This window comes from Schistocerca nitens, chromosome 2 (assembly GCF_023898315.1).
Source record: "Schistocerca nitens isolate TAMUIC-IGC-003100 chromosome 2, iqSchNite1.1, whole genome shotgun sequence".
In the NCBI taxonomy this organism is placed as follows: domain Eukaryota; kingdom Metazoa; phylum Arthropoda; class Insecta; order Orthoptera; family Acrididae; genus Schistocerca; species Schistocerca nitens.
In genome coordinates this window covers 992,921,315-992,927,382 of record NC_064615.1, presented here as the reverse complement: position 1 = coordinate 992,927,382, position 6,068 = coordinate 992,921,315, and the positions used below count along the sequence as shown (strand labels likewise).

Below are 6,068 nucleotides of genomic sequence, written 5' to 3'. Positions count from 1 at the left end.
CATTTGCAGGAGAACAGACAGCAGTAATACATCCGGACTTCGTGGAAGAGTACGGCAAATAAGGCTCCATAATAAGACACAGTTTTAGGCGGTGCAGACGCTTACAGTCACCTCAAATTACTCTGTGTGCAGATCGTCTTTCTTTCAGGAACCAGAAATCGCAAGAGAAATGAGAGTCCTGGCTCTCGACCACAGGCGTAATACAATCGTGGTGACAGCGGAAAAAGTGAAAATTAGTTATGCATTATTTTTCAACATACTGCACGACATTTTGAATTGACTAAGGTCGCCACTTACTGGGTTCCGGAACTGCTCACAATCATTCAAAATGGACACCGAAGCTAGGTAGCAGCCGAAATATTACAGCTGAGTCAGGCCATTTCAGATTACCTATTCAGCCGCCTAATCACCATGGACTCACCAACGGCCTCGCCGCAGTGGCAACACCGGTTCCCGTCAGGTCACCGAAGTTAAGCGCTGTCGGACTGGGCTAGTACTTGGATGGGTGACCATCCGGTCTGCCGAGCGCTGTTGGCAAGCGGGGTGCAGTCAGCCTTTGTGAGGCAAACTGAGGAGCTACTTGATTGAGAAGTAGTGGCACCGGTCTCGTAAACTCACATATGGCCGGGACAGCGGAGTGCTGACCACATGCCCCTCCATATCCGCATCCAGTTACGCCTATGGATTGAGGATGACACGGCGGCCGGTCGGTACCGTGAGGCTTCCAAGGCCTGTTCGGACGGAGTTTAGATTTTAATTACCATGGACTCAGCTTGCCTTTTCTCACATGATGTCCTGCGAATTATAGATGATGGCAACAGGCAGATTCCACATTTCTAGATTTCCGAAAAGTATTTGCCATGGTGCTCCAGTGCAGACTGCTAACGAAGGCACCTCACATGATATCCTGCGAACTACAGATGAGGGGCAACACGCGAATTCCATATTCCTAGATTTCCGAAAAATATATGACACAGGGCCACACAGCACACTGTTAACGAAGGTACGAGCACACGGAATGCGTTCCCAGGTATTGGAGTGGCTCGTTGACTTAGCAAGTCACAGAACCAAATATGTTGTGCTCGATGGCGAATGTTCATCAGATACGAGGGTATCGGGAGGAGTGGGCCAGGGAAGTGCGATAGAACTACTATTGTTTTCTATGTATTCGTACATAAATGACCTGGCGGACAGGGTGCTTAGCAATATGCGGATGTTTGCTAACGATGCTGTCGTGTACGGGAAGGTGTCAATGCTGAGTGGCAGTTCGAGGATACATGATGACTTAGACGACATTTCTTGTTGGGCTAATTAACTGCACCTACCTCTAAACGTAGAACAATGTAGGTTAATGCAGATGAGCAAATGGGGCGAACATGTGTGGATTGTAGTAAAGAAGGCGAATGGTCGGCGTCGGCTTACTGGGAGAAATTTAGAAATTCATCTGTAAAGGAGACCACATATAGAACGCTAGTGCGACCCATTCTCGAATACTCCTTCAGTGTTTCGGATCCGCTGCAAATCGTATTAAAAGAAGACATCGACGAAATTCAGAGTCGGATTGCTAATTTGTTAGCGGTAGGTTCGAACAACGAGCAAGTATTACCGAGGTGATTCGGGCGCTCAATTGGGAATCCCTGGAGGGAACGGGACGTTCTTTTTGAGGAACACTATTGAGAAAATTTAAAAAAAAACCGGCATTTGAAGCTGACTGCAGAATGATTCCACTGACGCCAATGAACATTCCGCGTAAGGACCACGACGATAAAACAGAAATGAGAGCTCGTACAGAGGCCTATAAACAGTCAGTCGTATTTCCCTCACTCTACTTGCGAGTTGAATAGGAACGGAAGTGGCTAGTAGTGGTACAGGGTACCCTCCGCCAGGCACCGTGCGGTTTGCGGGGTATGTATATAGATGCAGATTGGTGGTAGGCCCATGATTATGAACCCCACCCTCCCCCCCCCCCCAAAAAAAAAGAAAACAAGTGAATTCACGACCACCGAAAAAGGCCTCGTAATAGGAAAACTGTCCGAAATCTCCTGACGTGCCTGCCACGACGAAGCATAGCGGGATCTGTCCGAGGTGCTGTTTTTGATCATTCTGTACTGTGCACAGTAATGCGTGATGCTTCCTTGTGCTACCACATCCTGCCGCACCTATCCTCTCCTCACCGAATTAATCTTGGTGTGCCACCTAGTGCCTTCTTGCTGTTACTAGTTTCCCAGACAACCAAAATGCAGACTTCTACACAAAGCGAACCCAAACAAATCATCCATCGGTGGGAAAAAATATGTCATAATGATAGGTGAATATGTAGAGAAGAAGTGACGTCGCAACCACATTTCATGGCCAAAGTTGTATTTTTTTCGGAACTTTATGACTAACCCTGGTACGAATAGTATTGTGAATCAATGGTTCAGCTCCAACTACAAATGAAAATGTCGGGAGTTCTGTCACTAAAGAGTTCGTACAGATTTATGTCAATGAAGGGAGCTACGATGCATTTTCGTAGTTACATACATCCTGCAAATACGGAAATACAACCTTTAGAGTAAGCCAGGTCAGAATTTGTAAGTCTCTTTGACAACCCGAGTGTAATAAGAGGAGTGGTAACGTCGATCTTCAGAAGGGAACAGAAATGGAAAATGAGAAGAATTATCGCATATTCAGTCCTTTTCCAGGTAAACTACTTTACACCGCCGTTTATTTTTCGCCGTATTTTTACGCATTTAGAAGGGTGAAGAAGAAACGCTGAAAGCGTAAGAACCAGCTGAAAGGAGGGAAGAAAGTTATGGGAACAATTTTTTGAGTTGAATGCGAGATGGGTGGAGAAATAGTCCCGTACGTGCAGATATAAAGGCGAGAACTGGAAGAGATACTGTCATGTTTTATTCAGTCGTGGATAACCTTTCTGCCGCTATATACATGTATGTATATCTTTATTGTGAGGTTTCATTCCCGCGGCAGCTAATGGAAGTAGTGCTGCCTCAGAAGCAGGCACAACGTTCGTTCGTAACAGTCAGCCAAATTATTTGCTTTCTCAAATCGTAATGACATTTCGAATTTCAGATGTATTTCAGGACTGTCGGTTGCTACTTTGCTTCGCTTTTCCCTGTATGCGAATCTTGAATGCTACTTACGACATACTTCTAAACAATTTACATCTGTCCTGATTGTGCAGCCTTATCGTACATCGTGAATACGTGAGAGTCGTGAATATTTAATAAGTAGAAATTTATTGCCTACAACACAACGTGAACAAGTCTCTTGCCATACAAAGTCCTTCCAATATTTTTCGTGATCATACCAGAGGTAGTCGTAAAGTTTTAATTACCTCCCCGAAAAAAAAAGACATTTTTCTGATCGTACGAGGGGTAGTATGGTTCAAATGGCTCTGAGCACTATGGGACTTAACATCTGAGGTCATCTGTACCCTAGAATTTAGAACTACTTAAATCTAACTAACCTAAGGGCATGACAAACATCCATGCCCGAGGCAGGATTCGAACCTGCGAGGGGTAGTAGTAAAGTTTTAATCAATACCTTAAAAAAGTGAACCTGCGACCATGAAACATTGATGACGGTCTTAGTGATCCTCTATGCATTCCCCTTCAATGCGCCACTTGTTTCCCAATTACTTGTTCGAAATCTTGGTTATAGAAGTTTGCATTTAGGCTGTCTAGGAAACGTCCGACCAAGAAAATCAACTCCTCGTCATTGTGGAAATGCCTGTTTGTAACATAATGATGCGGACCCTATTATTAATAGTGATAGTCCTCATAGCGTGATGCATGTTCACTCTACTGATCCACCGATATCTCTAACGCAGCCCTACTGCTGCTTTCAACTGAAATGCTACAATCTATTCGAGGGCTGGATTCTACCCACAGATTGCGCTCCTGGTAACTGCATGTATGTTTACAATCGTCAGGATGACCTTCTGTTCGGTACAAAACCAGTCACAACAGCAACACAACTGCACGACACATCAGGGTGATGAAACACTTTTGTTCATGAAACTTTCTGGCAGATTAAAACTGTGTGCCGGACCGAGACTCGAACTCGGGACCTTTGCCTTTCGCGGGCAAGTGCTCTACCACTGAGCTACCCAAGCACGACTCACGCCCCGTCCTCACAGCTTTACTTCTGCCAATAAGGCAAAGGTCCCGAGTTCGAGTATGAGTCCGGCACACAGTTTTAATCTCCCAGGAAGTTTCGTATCAGCACACACTCCGCTGCAGAGTGAAAATTTCTTTCTGGAAACATCCCTCAGGCTGTGGCTAAGCCATGTCTCCGCAATATCCTTTCTTTCAGGAGTGCTAGTTCTGCAAGGTTCGCAGGAGAGCTTCCGTAAAGTTTGGAAGGTAGGAGACGAGATACTGGCAGAAGTAAAGCTGTGAGGACGGGGCATGCCATGCTTGGGTAGCTCAGTTGGTAGAGCACTTGCCCGCGAAAGGCAAAGGTCCCGAGTTCGAGTCTCGGTCCGGCACACAGTTTTAATCTGCCAGGAAGTTTCATATCAGCGCGCACTTCACTGCAGAGTGAAAATCTCATTCTGGACTTTTGTTCATTTATGTATACATTAAATTCTATGTTCCATAGCTCTGGTTATAGATATATGTATCAAATGTTGTCAAATTAAGACATTCTTGTAAACAACAAGCAAGCGAGCGTCTCTACGTAAGCACGTCAATTTCTCTAACTGAAGCGAAATAATACTGTGCCACCGTTCAGATTACGTGACTTATCACTGCAGCGCTGAAGGTGTCAAAAAGAGGAAGCAAGTCTCAGATCGAAGCATTTAGAGACGAGAGCAGAGATAGGTATGACCCGGCCATAGAAAATACGAGAGCAGACCCTTCCAGCTACTTCTGTACATTGTCGACGCTCCGACTGAGATACTGTTCGTAGCATTACGCCGACTTTCCAATACCCTCGTCGTAGAAGGCAGCCCCTTTGCTTTCTGCCAACTCTATGTTGATCTGCAGCTTGGGTGTTTGTGACAAAAATCCTGTCTTCACAGCCAGCGATTAACGTGAGCAAAGATGAAAGAAGGAGCCACGTCCGCGCTGTTTGGTGGATGATCGAACGGTTGCACTGGAAAATGCTACAAGAGCAGCCAACAATCGTCATCAAGAAGCAGATGCATGACAGTTACGTTCTGTGGGCTGCATGAAATCAGGCGAAATCCCTTGGGGCCACTGATACTTGGCGGGCGACTCATCTTTATGTGCTCACTGTGTGCTCAGAACTGAAAAGAGCGACGTGACGCGATCTACGGGCATACTAGAGGGATTTTCCAACACATCTATGCAAAGCTTTATCGGATTTTCAGTGAGCGTTTCCATTTCGCGATCGACCATACCTTACTTTCCGAATTGCCCTCGTCTTCTCCACTCTTGGTGAGCAACACCGGTGTCGTTCCGGAAATATGTCAGCAACTACCTGCAAGAACCTGCTGTATCAGAAATATTGCCAGACTGTGTTGCAATATTGTCACGTATTGCAGACACACATTGCCGTCAAATATGGCTCGTATAAACGCACCAGCACGAATGTTCCATGGTTTGAATCACTAGACTAGTTGATTTACGCCGCTGTCTATATTCCGTCTTCAACCAAGTAATTACTGTTTGAACATCTTCGTGTCCATCCTGCCAGATCCCCTTAAAATCAATGGTGCGAGGCTCTGTCTCGTTAATGCCGGCGGCAGTGTCGACAAAGGCTGCCCAGAGAGGCAGGTAGCGGATTGGTTTCCGGCGCCGCCCGCGTGGGCGTCGCGTGCCGCCCCGCCCTGTCTCGCTGGCCGCGGCTGCCGCCCACGGCCGATGGCTCGCGATCCGGTCCGTCGCCCACGCACATCAACACGCAGGCGCAGACGCACAACGTACGCTTTGCCCTCGCTGCACGGAGCTGCGGCTTCCGCACGCGCCGCTCTGCGGGCTTGCATACCTCGCCAGTGGCAGGCGAGCACTTGTGGCAAAACTCGCCACCAAACTCACGCCGCGCGCAGTCTGTTACTGCGAATGCCTGCCATCGAGTTTGACCGCTGCAGCAAATTCAAC

At 46.9% G+C, this 6,068-nt stretch overlaps 1 pseudogene; it reads left to right on the top strand.

Moving 5' to 3' along the window:
- Positions 1 to 419: 419 nt before the first annotated feature.
- Positions 420 to 537, top strand: LOC126238576 (5S ribosomal RNA; annotated as a pseudogene).
- The last annotated feature ends 5,531 nt before the right edge of the window (positions 538 to 6,068 follow it).